This window comes from Pelodiscus sinensis, chromosome 23 (assembly GCF_049634645.1).
Source record: "Pelodiscus sinensis isolate JC-2024 chromosome 23, ASM4963464v1, whole genome shotgun sequence".
In the NCBI taxonomy this organism is placed as follows: Eukaryota; Metazoa; Chordata; order Testudines; family Trionychidae; genus Pelodiscus; species Pelodiscus sinensis.
In genome coordinates this window covers 2,963,467-2,979,510 of record NC_134733.1, presented here as the reverse complement: position 1 = coordinate 2,979,510, position 16,044 = coordinate 2,963,467, and the positions used below count along the sequence as shown (strand labels likewise).

General features: G+C 46.2%; 1 protein-coding gene across 2 annotated transcripts in view; it reads left to right on the top strand.

Moving 5' to 3' along the window:
- Positions 1-827: 827 nt before the first annotated feature.
- The window catches only part of CDC42 (cell division cycle 42), a 43,073-nt gene continuing 27,856 nt past the window's right edge, over positions 828-16,044 (top strand). The window contains exon 1 of one of the 2 annotated variants that reach the window (XM_075906494.1): positions 828-984. The gene's annotated coding sequence lies outside the window, so the exon portion shown is untranslated. The remainder of the gene's footprint in view (positions 985-16,044) is intronic. The other variant, XM_075906493.1, reaches the window with a different exon arrangement.

Here is a 16,044-nt window from a genome sequence, read left to right as displayed (position 1 = left end):
GATGGGCAGGGCCCTATAGCCATGTCTGCAGTGGGGCGGGAGGGGGGATGGGCAGGGCCCTATAGCCATGTCTGCAGTGGGGCGGGAGGGGGGGATGGGCAGGGCCCTATAGCCATGTCTGCAGTGGGGCGGGAGGGGGGGATGGGCAGGGCCCTATAGCCATGTCTGCAGTGGGGCGGGAGGGGGGGATGGGCAGGGCCCTATAGCCATGTCTGCAGTGGGGCGGGAGGGGGGGATGGGCAGGGCCCTATAGCCATGTCTGCAGTGGGGCGGGAGGGGGGGGATGGGCAGGGCCCTATAGCCATGTCTGCAGTGGGGCGGGAGGGGGGGGATGGGCAGGGCCCTATAGCCATGTCTGCAGTGGGGCGGGAGGGGGGGGATGGGCAGGGCCCTATAGCCATGTCTGCAGTGGGGCGGGAGGGGGGATGGGCAGGGCCCTATAGCCATGTCTGCAGTGGGGCGGGAGGGGGGGATGGGCAGGGCCCTATAGCCATGTCTGCAGTGGGGCGGGAGGGGGGGAGGGGCAGGGCCCTATAGCCATGTCTGCAGTGGGGCGGGAGGGGGGGATGGGCAGGGCCCTATAGCCATGTCTGCAGTGGGGCGGGAGGGGGGGGATGGGCAGGGCCCTATAGCCATGTCTGCAGTGGGGCGGGAGGGGGGATGGGCAGGGCCCTATAGCGATGGCTGCAGTGGGGCGGGCAGGATGCCAGGCGATGGGGTGGGCAAGGGGGCGGGGAAGCGTCGCGGGGCCGCGTGTAATGGAAGTTCCTGGACAGGCGGGGGGATGGGCGGAGCCGTAAGCCTCAGTGGGAGGGCGGGGCGGGCAATGGGGGTGGAGCTAACTTCAGGGAGGCGGGGCGAGGACATGCAGATACGCCACGAGCCCATCCCACGGCTCGTGCGCGGTGACGTAGCGTACGTGCCCCTGCTCCCCAGCGCAGTAGACCCCGCGCAGAGCTGCCAACGCCCGGCGGAGACTCTGAGGTGAGGGACTGCGGCGGGGACCGGGACCCCGCCAAGCCCGGGGGGAGCCGCGACCCGCGCTCGTCGCGGCCCGCAGGAGCCCGGCATCTCCCGCGCGGGGCTGGGGGTCCTGCCCCCGGGGGCGGGCCGGGCCCTGGGGTGTTCGCGGAGCCGCCCTTGGGGCGCGCCCCTCGGGCGGCGGGGTCCGGGCCTGCCGGGAGCGGGGCCGGTGGGCGGGGGCCGCTGGCTGCGGGCGGGCTGCGGTCTCCGGGCCCCGGGTAGCGGCCGTTTCCGGGGGCAGCGGGCGGATGCGGGGCGCCCCCCCCCCCCCCGCGGCGCTGACTTCCTGCTTGTGCCGAGCCGCCGACATTTTGCAGCGCGAGAGGGCCGGGGAGCCGGGCCGGGCCGCTCGCTCCTCGCCCCCGGCCCTGCCCGCGGCCGCTGCCTGGCGCTGCGCGAGCGGCCCGGCTGCCAGAGATGCCCGAGGAGCCCGCCGGCTAGCAAACCGCTGGCCATGGTCTGTGCCCGGCCCCCGCACGGCAGCCTCAGGCCGAGCCCAGGGGGCAGGCTGCGGGGGGGCCTCGGCACAGTCAGGTCTCCATCACTGAACTGCTGCGGGAAGGGGCACAGACCATCCCGCCTGTGTCCAAGGAAGATGCCAGGCACCCAGCAGCCTCCTAATAACGCTGGTGCAGAGCGCAGCTGGCTTCCTGTTCCATTACACGCCTCGTCCTGATTCTGGTTCATTGAAATCTTATCTGTAACGTGACACTAACTTTTTTGTATGCTTCGTGGCAGTGGGGTGCTCAGAGGGGTGGGGTGGGGTCCTGTGGCAGTGGGGCATGACTATGCTGAACCCTGTTATGGGTCCAGCCTACTGGTCCATGATCCAGTGCCAGAGAGCATGTGACTACAAGTTTGTCTAAAGGAATTTATTTTACTTAAATAATGAACAAAAGGAGAATGAATGAATGAAAGGAAGTAATTTCCTACCTAGAAGCACTTGAGATGCAACATTGAGTTCTTGTGAAAAGAACCAGTAGTTTCATTGTAAGCTTGCTTCTTGATTAAAAATAGTCATTGACTCTAAATCACAGACAGACTGGAAAATCTTGGTTCTGATTTGTCCATGGAAGCAGTTTTCTTTGTCTTGTTCTCGCTTGTAGCTCAGTTGTGGGCTGTGTCAGGTAGTGTAAAAGCAGGTACACATAGGCTAGCATACTTTTCATTATCATGTACATTTTTGAGTACTTGTATTCATTTTTTTATTTTTTTTGGCTACAGCTATTAGTGAATGAGATTCAGTGCTGTTTGGTGGACCTTTTATAAATCTCCTTTACTCCTTTCAAACCTCAAATGCATTGTGGAAATGATACTTATGAACAATTGTAGTGCAAACTATTCCCCTGTTGGTATTGAAAGTGTTCTTTGGGCAACTTAGGTTGTGCCTGCCTTAGTTCCTTTTTGTATATGAAAAACTTCATGCTGTGTTGGGTATTTCTAGTACCCAACAGTGGAAATACTAGCATAGACAACACTCCAAGCCTTAGCCTTTCTTCAAAGTGCCATATAGTGAAAACTCTTGGAGCAGATCTCCACAAAAGAATGGCAAAAAAAACCTGTTGCTTTGCATACAGTAACACTACATCCAGTGAAGCTTCACCAGTGTTAGCAATGCTGGGAATTTTTTTCTGTCAAAAGCATGATGTCAACAAAGCGTAAGTGAGGAAGCCGTGTTGGCTGACAGTAGTACATTTAAATAGTTTAGTTTGGGCCATTTGTGATCCGGTCCTTTTGTGTCTCAGGTTTACCTGTGGATATGGCTTGCTTCTAGGAAAATGAAGTACATTTAAACTGCATGGCATTATAGATTGCAGTGCATAGGAAATCTTTTGTTTTTGAAAGTGGGTTTGAAAAAATGGGTCAAGAAATATGGTATTGCTTAGAATAATGCAGTGAGTGAAAATAAGGTAGTGCTGAACATTTTATAATCAGTAAAAGGTAGCTTTTTCATAATAGAAATTATTTTTACTGTTCTAAAATTTATATTTCTAGCTTCTGGTCACTGAAATACATGAATATGGCAAACTTCAAGGTGCGACTTATGCTAAACCTTTTTCCTTTGAGCGTGCCGATGAAAAAGCAGTATAGAAAAGTCTGAATAAAAGAGCACATTGACATAAACAAGATGTTTACATGTACAAGCACGGAATTGACTCAACATGTTGAAACCAATAGATCAATATTTTGATTAACTTTTTCTGTAAAGAGTAGAGACTTTTAAAACAACTGCATAGAGTAATTGAACAGAGTGGTGACAAACATGGCTTCTAATGCAAGATGGAACATGTCCAAGATTTGTTAATTTGCTTATATGGTGAAACTTTGACAGAGCTGTATGTGCATATATGTAATGTCTTATGCGTGTGTGTATTCCTGACGTGTAACTGATGCATTTAGTCTGATTACCTTATAGCTGGGTGTATGGTTGGCATGTTAAGAATAAATTTGTTTGCCCTAAAGTGACAGTTTATTGCAGGAAGTCAAACTAGGTTTTTTCATTGCTAATACTGTACAGGTTCCCTAGAATCTTTCTGGTACACAAAATCTGTTACAGGACTGTGATCATGAAGTAACTCTGCCTTACTGAGGTTTGAAATGATTAGTAATAAATAATGTAGCTGGCAATATAATTTTAAAATGGGCTCTTTTGCAAGATTAGAAGCACACTGAGAACTAGAAATAAGGAAGATAACATGATTAGGAGACCTATTCGTTATTTTGTATGATGATTATTTCAGAGGAGGTAATTGGGGAACTTTTTATTTGCCCGTTATCTTAGTACAACAATGAATTGAAAAGGGACTAATAAAGAACTAATTACTTGAGCATGTGATTCTATAAGTATCCACTATGGAGTATTTTGCTCCTTGTAAAATATCTATTATGGGTCACTGTCAGAGAAAGATACAAGACTTAAATGTGTTTCTGAATAGCAATCACTTTCTTCCCTCTAGATCTTTGACCTGTACCAAAGCTAAAACACCTTAGATCTTGTTGGCTATCCTAAATTTATAATTTTAAATATTCTAAATTTAACTTTCCAGGATTTGAATGTATGCATCCCTGCAAATCAGGAAGATTTGTCCTTATCAAAGCTTCAAAACATGCTAATAATATTGTCAGAGGCTCTTGACCTTTCCAGACCACTGTCTTGTCTTGTATACCCCCAAGTTTCATCTCATTTAAAAACTACTTGCTTATGAAATCAGATATTTAAAAAACCCAAGTGTCCCAGTACACTATTACAGACAAATTACTTTCTCATTTTATACCATGTAATTATAAAATAAGCCAATTGGAATATTAATGTAGTGCTTACATTTTTGTGTATAATCTATAAACATTCATTGTATGAAATTTAGTTTTTACTGTTCTTTGCTAGTGCTTTTTTTTATGTAGCCTGTCAAAGGAGGCAAATATCTAGATGAGTTAATGTGCTCCTTAGACCTCGCAGTTGAGAACCACTTCTATTAGTGATGCATTATCACAATAACAGTAGTCTACATGCATTTTGTTCAACTGGCTTGTAATATCTTTTCGATTACTTTCATTTAATTGCCCTTGGATCACACATACTTTTGGTTCCCTTTTTTCATCCGTTTTGATTGCCTACATCCCAAGATCTTATTTTGTTTGTTTTTGGCTCAGATGACGTGATCTTCAATTTGTTTTTGAATAGTAATTTGTAAATAACAATTTAATATGAACTCCTGAAAAGATCTGAAGTAAATTCACTTGGACTTGAAGACTAAATATTTAAAGACAAAGTTAGGGAGTTGTCAGATTTAAGTACATAAACACAGAGTTGTTTGTAACTAGACCTTTAAGTAAACTGTCAAGAGGCAAGGACTTTTTTTAACACCGCATGGATGTCTAAGGTAGCCCTGTGATAGAAATGTAGCCGCGTTAGTCTGGTGTAGCTGAAGCAAAATACAGAACTATGTAGCACTTTAAAGACTAACAAGATGGCTTATTAGGTGATGAGCTTTCGTGGGCCAGACCCACTTCCTCAGATCAAATAGTGGAAGAAAATAGTCACAACCATATATACCAAAGGATACAATTAAAAAAAAAAGAACACACATGAAAAGGACAAATCAAATTTCAGAACAGAAGGGGGATGCCGGGGGGGGGGGGGGGGGAGGTAAATGTCTGTGAGCTGATGATATTAGAGGTGAAGCTATCTTTGTAATGGGTAAGATAACTAGAGTCTTTGTTGAGACCCCCCTGCTCAAAGTGTCGAGTTTTAGCATGAATAACCGTTCAGAGGATTCCCTTTCAAGTGCAGTTTTAAAAAGGCTCTTGAAGCAGGATGCAGGTAATTAAGTCATTGAGACAATGTCCTTTCTGGTTGAAATGGCAAGAAACTGTTTTTTTCTTTGTGATCCTGTCTGATATCTGTTTGGTGGGCATTGATCCTTTGGCGAAGTGTCTGAGAGGCTTGTCCAATGTACGTAGCAGACAGACACTTTCGGCACGATAGCATAAATTATATTTCTGGATGCGCAGGAATATGTGTTCTTGATCTTATAACTCTGTTAGGTCCAATAATGGTATCAGTAGAGTGAATATGTGGACAAAGCTGGCAATGGGGTTTGTTGCAAGGGAAGGTACCAGAGTTGGTATTAGTGTGGTATGCCCTGTCTTTCTGGATCACATGGGTGTCAATGACTAGTTTAAATGTACATTATCTTTTCTGAGATAATGAATTACCAAACTCAAGAGTCTCAACCATGTACCTTTATGCAGCATATTTCAAAGAAACCTTAGTTAGGAACCCACATTCCGTTGAAGGAGAGTTGGCATCTAATTTCTTTAAGCTCCTTTGACAATCCCAGACATAGTGAATGGGTCCTATGCTGTGGTAGTGAAAGGAATCCGAGGTAAGGAATTGCTACCAATTCTGCTGAACTGTGATGTGTATTGTAAGGTTTAAATCTGGTGCAAAAAATGTTGTTTTGACTTAGCCCAGCCCATAGCCTATGTTAGCGTCTAACGTGGTGGAGGCCAACCTGCAGCCTACTTCATGTGGGTTGCCAGATTCTGCTGGTTTCTGTCTGCATAGGTTTTTTTTTTTTCTCACTGGTATTACTAAAGTGACACTCATGAAGTGAGGTGCATGCTGATTACACACAACGCTGACTGAATGATGGGTGTTCTTTTTGCATCCAGTCAGAGCGCTGCTCCAGTTCATTTGCCAAGCCCTGCAAATTCTAGGCATGCAAATGCAGTTAGCTAAACTGCCTATCCCAGGAGACAGTCTTGCAGCCCACTGAGATAAAGGAAGGCCACTCCTGCGTCCCACTCACTAGCTTAGGTTGCCCCTCACTGTTCTAGCACATCTCTAAAACCCACATTACTGATGGGAGGAATGTAAATTCCCGTTTAATTGGTTAACCGGTTAAATGTTAAAAGGGGGGGTAGGGGTGAGTGGTTCCTGCCTACAACGCACCTGGGCCCCTCCGTTAACGGGCTGGTCCGCGTGGCTGGAGAGCCACTTTTCTGTGCTTTGAAAATTTAAACTAGGGATGTAAGCGACTAGTCACTTCACTCGCCTCCCCAGTCCTGCCACCTCTATCAGAGGCAGTAAGGGGGGGGGGGAGAGCTGGTTTATAAGCTGGTTCGACCAGCATCATTTCCATGGGGGGAGGGGGACAGAGGCATGCCTGCTGCTGTGCCTCTACCCTTCTAATGTACAAGAGCCACAGGTGGCTCTTGTACATTTCAAAAGGAGAGGAACAGTAGCAGGGACCCCCTTGTTGTCTAATCAAGTAGTTGATGGAAATTCCATTAGCTACTTGATTAATTGAAATTTAACATCCCCAATTTACAGCAATGTAAAGAAATCTAGAAATTCCAGTGTACTTTTGCTTAATATTGGCAAAGGTGTAGAAGGCCTGGTTCCTGCTCCAAATAGCTTGCCAAAGATATAAGATGAGACTTTCCATATTAATGTAACAAAGTGGGAGAGGACTAGAAGAGGACGACTGTAGCTGTGCACACAACCTTACATACAGTTCTGAACTGAAACAAATCTTCTGTCTTTCTATATAATCTAGCAGTAACAATGGCCAAGGTTGTCTGTTACGTCCATTTTAGCCATCTTTCAAATGGATATTTTACTGCGCCTGGTTTCTTTCCAATAGTGAAATTGTGCTTGGAAAAGACAAGCAAAATTTTTTGTGAAATTAATATCTTTCCCTGTCCAAACTACTTAAATCTGCAATTTTAAAAAACAGCTTTAGGCTTATAGAAGCAGGTGAAGGAAGTTGAAACTTTTCATGGGATTAGTCCTTAAGAAGCTAGCTGCTTGGTAAAAATCGGTCTTGATTTGGTTGCTTTTTCAAGCTTTTGCTTTTGTACAGTAGAGTTGATCTGAGTTAAGCAAGCTTGAATTGCAAGTGCAGTGTGGCCATGCTGTGGAAATGCCAGATCATCATGGAAGTATAAGCTTAACTCCTTTCTCTTCTGACCTGTTGTAGAGATTTCCAAGCAATTGTCAGAAACATGAGCTCATAAAAATTGCTGTTTCTTTCCTTGATAAAAGGCCTTTTTTAGCTTATGCAGCAATTCTCAAACTTCATTTGCACCATGACCCTCTTATGACAACAAATGTAGAGCAGAGCCTGAGCTGTCATATCAAGCATATGTTGGGGGTGGGGAAGGGAAGGCAGAGCCCGAGCCCTAGCCCTGCCAGCCTGGGCTAGAGCCCTTCAGCTTCGGCTTCATCCAGGAGTGATGGGATTCAGGCCTGGGCTTTGGCTCTGGGCCCACCAGCTCTCGCTGACCCTGGAAATCACATTTAAAATGGAGTCATGACCAATTTTGGCATCCCAGTCCACGGTTTGAAAACCACTGGGTAATGAGCACAAAACAGGGAGGCAAGATTTCTTCCTCTTTCTGGCATCAATTGCTGTTCCTTCATTAGGGTAGCCTCTGCATACCTACTCCTGGGATAAATCCTGGGTAAACTTCTGAATCTTATCAGGCCCTTGTGCACCATGGCACTTGAATGGTTGACACCTGGTGTTGCACAAGGGAGGCATGACTCAACTACTTCACTTCCTTCCTGTGGTTAGGCTGCATGGAGAGGAATCTTTCTCTTAGACTGGCTTTGCCCAGCCTTCTAGCCCTCTTCAAATTGAGTTGCTAGTTTTTGACCATGTTAAATTATGTTTAATAGTCTGGTGCTTTCAAGATACTTTTTAAATTCTTGAGTGAAATCTGATGCCACTGTTCCCACAGAGGGAGGCACATATGTCATTTTACTTATGGGCCTTCAGTTATCTCGCAGATATCTAACATCCTACTGTTGCTATCGTGTAATTGAATAATTGTGTAACTGCATGAAATCTTAGCGGTTACATGACTATTCAATAGTCCACAGGGTCGGGGCTGGCAGCCAGTGAGTTCATGGCCCCACTCCCGGGGAGCCCTCTGCTACCCTGCACTGCTGCCTCTGTATTAGAGGGTGCTCCACGACAGCCTCTCCTGCCCCCTCTCCTATTGCTGCCTCTGATAGACTGCAGTGTGTGGGGAGCATAATCAGCTTTTAAGGTCATCCCGCCCAGCCCCAGCACTGGCTCCTGCCTTCCTCTATAGGAGGCAGTAAGGTGGAGGGGGGGGGGGGGTCCATGGTGCTGGCGCTCACAGGGAGTCTTCTTGAAAGCCAGTTCTCCACATGTACTGGCTCCAGCCTATCCTCCTCACCCTCTGCACTACTGCTTCTCTGTCGGAGGCGGCAATGTGGGGGAGGGCAGGTGGATCCAGTGCTCCTGGGGAGCTGTCTTTTAAGCAAGCTTCTCGTGGGCACTGGCTCCTACTCCCCACGTATGTATCGGGCAGGAAGGGGGAAGTGCTTGTACTCACAAGATTAAGCAGTACATCTAGGCTTATTGGTTAATCACGTAGTTGTCTACATGATGACATCCCTAACCAATGCTGCCTTATGATGGAATAGAACAGTGCTTTTTTTTAAAGAAAAAAGGTCCTGGTACTCCAGGCTCAAAGTTGTTGAGCGCCACCCCCTCTGCCCCCCCCCCCCAAAAAAGCCACGCCAGGGGCCAAAATGCTGTTGTGGCCCCTTTAAGAGCCACATGTCCTGGGCACATTTCCTTTGGGAGCCAAGCCCCCCTAGGAAATAGGTACTGGTATGCCAGAGGGTAATCCCATTCAATTCAAGTAAGATGGGAAAATAGGTGCTGGTGTGCCGTCCCAGGGCATACAGTCACAAAAAAAGCACGGGGATAGAATGTCTAGAACAGTGGTTCCCAAACTTTTTGGCATCACACCCCATTTTTGAGAAACCCTCACGCCCTCCAGCAAGACTTGTTGAGCCCCCCAAAAATTGAACCGACTAGGGCTGAAAAACAAAAATAGCAGCAAAACTGGGGGTGGGGTGGCCAGATTGACTGGGGGCTGGGTCGCCTCGTGCTCCCCTTGGAATTTCTTCAGGCCCCTCCAGTTTGGGAGGAAAGGTGATCAGTTGAAACCAATTACATAGGCATAGTCTTAGCAATGCTGCAAAAAACGTGTGCACAGCCAGTGACAGGAAGCCAGTATATAAGAGTAGGGCACTGGTAGAATTAAACAGTGTTAGCTGCCACAGTTATTAATGATGTTAACCATGGTTTAAGCAGACACAAATAATGTCAAGAGCCAGACCAGCAACTAACCAGACTAAGGATGTTAAGAAACAGGTAATTATCAACTAATCATGTACTCGATACTAATTGTATCGAGTACATGATTAGTCAAAGGGTCCTGCTGTGGCTCAGCAGTTTAAATGTAATAGGAGCTGGGCTGCCTGCTTACCTGGCTCCTCCTACATTTAAACTGCAGAGCCGCGGCAGGGTAGGTTTGGGACCCAGAGAAAGCTGGGACTTGACAGTCACAGCTCACGCTGGGGGTCTGACCGCAGTGCCTCTGCTGCCTCTCTCTCCCCCCCCCCCCCCATACCGCAGAGATGGTGCTAGAGGGAACAGGCTTTTAAGCTGTCTCTCTTCTCTCCGCCCCCCCCCTCCCCCCAAGCTCCTGCTTCCCCTTGCCGCCACTGCCTCTAATAGAGGCAGCAGGGAGGGGGGAACAAGTAGTCAGCTAATCAACTACTTAGTCTACATCCCTAAACCAGACTAGCGCAAAAAGTTGTGAATAGGTATTAGAATTAGTAAACAAATAATTACATCTACAAATTGTAAAAGTACAAAACTAATAAAAGGTTGTTTTTACTGTTGTTGGAATTAACACCAGATACCACTTTAAGTTAAGAGGCGAAGCATTTTAATTTTTATTGTATGCATGGTGTGTGACAGCACTTCATTTATGGTTAGTTTCTTCTGCCTTTCACATAGCAGTAAGGCAGAGAGAAAGCTCTTTAACACACACAAAGAGAATTGAAGGAATGTGTACAATATGAAATTACTTGTCTATCTTTGGGGAAAGGAGTTGAGTTAATGGAGGTGGGAGAAGGGGGTGTTTAAGGCACTGAACAAGCATTTATGCCATTTTACTATAGCTACTATTGTTGATGATAAACCTCTGTTTCAATTTTTTGTGGCTGCTTGTAAACTGCTGAAATTTTCCTTGCTTGGTTTCAGTTTAAAAGGCACTTCTTAAAGGGAGTTTTGTTCAAATTAGCTCTAAACCAATTTTAATCGTCTGGGGGAAAATACTGTTTGTTTTTTTGGGTAGCTTTTTTCATGCAAAATAGGGATGTAATAATGTAGTCAATTAACCAATAAGCTTCTGCAGTAAAATTTTTTAGCAGGCTGGCCAGCAGTGGGGCTCAGTCCTGGCTTGCCCTGTGTCTACCCCCACTGCAGCTCTTCATTTAAAGTGTATTAGGAGCTGGGTGGGCACGCAGCCCAGCTCACTCCTAGCTTGTGCCAGGTCCAGGAGCTCAGACCCCTCCTGGACAGGGGCTGCTGCTGCCTCTGATAGAGGCACCAACATGGAGTTACAGGCAGCTGGTCCGCAAGGGGAGCTGGTTTTTAACCTGGCTCCCCTTGCGGACCAGCTCCTGCCTGGCACCCTGCGTTGCTGCCTCTGATACAGAGGCAGTGGCACAGGATGGCCGGGGGCTCCTTGGGAATGGGGCTGGAGTGCACTGGCTGCTGGCCCCAATCCTGGGGGCTATAGAATAGTCTAGTAACAATTAAGAATTCACGAGGTTACTCAAATCAGTTAACTGAATAGCCAACATCCCTAAGGAAAAATGTCAATATCAGAAGTCTGCTGGTAAGAGAATTGTTGGCTACTTTGTGAACTTGCAAAACAAGTACCAAAAGTAACAGCGGTATAGCTTCCCAGCAAAATGTGTTTCTGTGCTTAACTTAGCTTGGCTTTAAAGAACAGTGATGCCATGGCACCTTGGCTTTTAGCTCTCCTTAGCTGCTAAAGGTAAAGCCGGGAGGGGAGTTGAACTTGAACTGCCAACAATGTTCCCTCTAATTTTTCCTTAAGCATGTGCAGAATGAAATTTATGTGCAGCATCACAAAGGTGATGTATGGTGGTGCTGGGGCTGAGGAATTGGGGCCCCTCTCCCTGCTGAAGCCCTGAGGACATGGCACTTAGTAGACTGCTGTGAGATTAGAGGAACTTAAACTGCTGGTTAAGACTGCTGGTTAAGGGCAGTTGCCTTCACTGTTGTTTCATCTTAAGGTAGGAATGCTTTTGGGATCCATGTGATTGTATTGTGTCTGAGTCCATGTATTATGAAGCAAATTTAGCCTTGGTTGCTAGAAAAATAATACGAATGCTGGAAGTTGGCTGAGAAGTCATTTAAAATACAACTTTGCATCTAAAACCAATTTAAAAGACCATTTCCCTTTGTTCTAATGTGGACAGGGCTCTTAAACTTATTGAAATACCAGCAGACTTACTCGGTGTGGCCTGGATCCTTTAGGGCAGTGTTTCCCAATTGGTATTCCTTAGAACTCCCCCGCACCCTCTTAAAGAGACAGAGCTGTGGCAGGAATTGTGGCGACAGGGTTTTTTCTCTATGAAACACAGTGGGGGGCTTTTGTTTTTGTTTTTGTTTGTTTTGTTTTTTTTAAAGGTAACCCTAGCGGTTCTGTGGCCAAATAAAATTGGGAAACACTGCTTTATGGGGAGTGCAGGAGTAAGGGCCCCCCTGGCTGCCAGGGGGGTTTTCTTCCCGTGCCAGGCTCCCCCTCCTTCCTCGCCACCAGGAGAGTTTTCTCTTCCTCCCTTCCCGGTGCTGCAGCCAAGGGTTGAGAGAGGGAGGAAAGGGTTGGGCAATGGGGTTATTTACGAGGTGTGCTGACAGGCAAGATGGTGGAGCCCCAGCCCTGCTGGCCATTCCCTTGTTAGTACAGCTTGCCACACTCATGTTGTGGGCCTTCAAACAGCAGTCCCTCCCTTTGCATGATAGGGAAAACAGTCCTTTTCCCTACAATCATAGGGCTGGAAGAGACCTCAGGAGGTCAAGTCCAGCCCCCTGCCCAAGTCAGGACCAATCCCAACTAAATCAATCTAGCCAAGGCTTTGTCAAGCCGAGACTTAAAAACCTTTAGGGATTCCATTACTTCTCTAGGTAACCCATTCCAGTGCTTCATCACCCTCCTAGTGAAATAGTTTCTCCTAATATCCAACCTGGACCGTCCCACTGTAACTTGAGACCATTGCTCCTTGTTCTGCCATCCCTCACAACTGTGAACAGCCTTTCTCCATCCTCTTTGGAACCTCCTTTCAGGAAATTTAAGGCTGCTATCAAATCCCCCCTCACTCTTCTCTTCTGCAGACTAAACAAACCCAAATCCCTCTGTCTCTCCTCATAGGTCATGCGCTCCAGCTCCCTAATTTTGATCGCCCTCCTCTGGACCCTCTCCAATGCGTCCACATCCTTTGTGTAGTGGGGGCCCAGAACTGGACACAATACTCCAGATGTGGCCTCACCAGAGCTGAATAGAGAGGAATAATCACTTCTCTGGATCTGTTGGCAGTGCTTCTCCTAATGCACCCTAATATGCCATTAGCCACCTTGGCTACAAGGGCACACTGTTGTCTCATCCACTGGAATCCCCAGGTCTTTTTCTGTAGAACTGCTACTTAGCCATTTCGTCCCCAGCCTGTAACAACGTTTGGGATTCTTCCATCCCCAGTGCAGGACTCTACACTTGTTTTTGTTGAACCTCGTCAGATTTATTTTGGCCCAATACTCTAATCTGTCCAGGTCACTCTGGACCCTATCCCTGTCCTCCAGGGTATCTACCTCTTCTCTCCCCCTTCCCCCCCCCAGCTTAGTACAAGACTAAGACTTAGTACAAGTCCAGAGATGCAACAGTGTAGTTGATTAACCTATAGGCTACGTCTACACTGGCCCCTTTTCCGGAAGGGGCATGTTAATTTCAGAGATCGCAATAGGGAAATCCGCGGGGGATTTAAATATCCCCCGCGGCATTTAAATAAAAATGTCGGCCGCTTTTTTCCGGCTTTTAGAAAAGCCGGAAAAGAGCATCTACACTGGCCCCGATTCCTACTTCAAAGTAGGAATAAGATCCTCTGGAAAAGGGCGCTTTTTCCGGAGGATCGGGGCCAGTGTAGACGCTCTTTTCCGGCTTTTCTAAAAGCCGGAAAAAAGCGGCCGACATTTTTATTTAAATGCCGCGGGGGATATTTAAATCCCCCGCGGATTTCCCTATTGCGATTTCAAAAATTACCATGCCCCTTCCGGAAAAGGGGCCAATGTAGACGTAGCCATAAACTTTTGCTTAGTTTCTATAGCATTAACCAATTTGTGCATTTCTCTCCCCCCCCCCCCCCCCCCCAAAGTAAATTTTTTAGCAGACTGGCCAGAAGCCCAGCTGCTAATAGAGGCAGCAGCACAGAGTGCCAGGGGGCTCCTCGGGAGTGGGTCTGTAGCACACTGGCTCTTGGCCCTACCCCTGGGAACTATAGACTAGTCAAGTGACGAATAAGAATTCATGAGGTTTATAGACTATTCAATTAACTGGTATTTAACATCCCTAGTTCGCATTTACCTGTAGCGAATTCATTCCATGCAATGAAATGGCTGCTGTTACGTGGTCACATAAAAGAGGAAGCTGTGATGTAGCTGTCGCTCAACAGGAAATAAATACAGGATGTGTTCACAAATTTGACGTCTCAGTTTCCTCAGACAGCTGTATGTACGTTTACCTAAAGAGGTATTAATGCAAGTGTAGGTTATCAAACTACTTTTCCATTTTCAGACTTGATTCTGTCTTCCTTAGCCATTTTAATTGCTCATACTGCATATGTCCAGGTAAAAACTTTATAGCTTATAGAATCAGATTTTAGGGCTAAAAGGGATTACAGTGTTTGCCTGTGTGACTTGCTTTATTTTTTGCTAATAGCACATCTTAACTAGTCTGCAGTTTGTGGCTGACTGACTGCCTAATGAACCTTTTACTTTTAAATTACTGATATCTAAGAAATCAAGGCATCTAGTTCTGTAACTTTCAGCTGCACATCGGCCTGTTTTGTGTGCTAATGGAAACTAGGTGACGCTTGAATATTCCTGTTCACTGAAGCTCCTTCCATAGGCATCTGGTAGTTTTGTCAACCTAAGGGGATGGACATTATTAATGTTCTTAATGTACTTTCTAATTCATGGAGCAGACAAATGATCTTTAAGTAAAACGGAAAAAACTGGAGATGGACTGTGTAGAAAGCATGGAGAAGAGGCAAACATAGGAGGGGAGATTAACTAAATGAAGATGAAATGATCACCATCCAGTACCCCATCCTACTAGATATGTGTACACACATGCTATTGCTACCTTGAGATATTATGAACAAGTATTTCCCTGATTTTTTGTCTGCAGATAATGCAGTTTTTGTTCAGGGTGAAGAATAAAGCACCTCATTGTATTTAATACAAGCTATTGAAATGAGTTATTTCCAAGTTACTTACATGACAAATATTCAGTTACAGGTTTAAATTCCACAAAGGAATTTCCTTTATCTTTGTTCCCTGTTGTATTTCATTACTGCACTTGTTATCTTTCAGGGCAAGTGATGTTGGAACTCTTCACTATCGCTTGTGCCTCACTCGCCTGTCTAAGGAGATTAGTTCACTACCCATTTCATGTCACTGAGGCTACAGAGTTTATAATAAGTAATGTGGAGCTTCTTTGAGTGTCTAACATGTCTAGTTGTAGAAACAAAAACCATGAGTGGCCTTCAATGGAATTTGGGAGTAGGATTCCAAGGAGAGAACTACCTTGCAAGGACAGAATGGGAGGTAAAGGAAATGAAGGCCTGGAAGCTGCCCTTTGCCCACAGTTTCGTTCTGGTGCTTGTGGGCTGTCACCAATAAGTGGAGCACTGTGAATGGAGAAGAGCTGTCTTGTTCTTAATCTTAGTATTGTAGTGGCTGTCAAGGATGGCCAGGAAGAGTCATTGCAGAGGAAGCCTTGCTGGGTGGGTGGATAACTGAAGCTGGAACAAGCATACAAAAAGCAGAAGCCATGCAGCAATATGCATTTTCTTATATTTTTAAACTTACCCTCTTAAAAACAGGAAGTAAGTTCCACGTCTCACCCAGTCCCTAGCCAGTCTCTACCAATGTGGTCCAGCCACTCAGTTTGAGAGCCTACTCGAGAGCAAATCCAACAGGAGAATACCGCTCAACCTGTCTTCCTGATTAGATCCCATTGGAGAGTTAGTGAGTTATTCATAATTTAGATCTGTTTTAAATTGGTTTATACTTAGTATTTGAACTCGTCGTTGGACACCTGGTGTCACTTTTGAATACACAGAATAACCTAGATGGAGTCTTATACTCAAGACTGTTCCAAAATTAGGATCCATTTTGGTCAATTTCACTGTCAGGAAAATTGTAAATTTTATGATTTCAGCTATTTAAATCTGAGTTGTCAAGGTGATTATAGGGGTCCTGAGCCAGAAAGGAGTTGTAAGGGTTTGCACTGCTGCTATCCTTCTGCACTGCTGCTAGCTAGGAGCCCAGCTTTGAAGGCAGAGCCACTAGCAAGGCAGAAGTAAGGATGCCATGG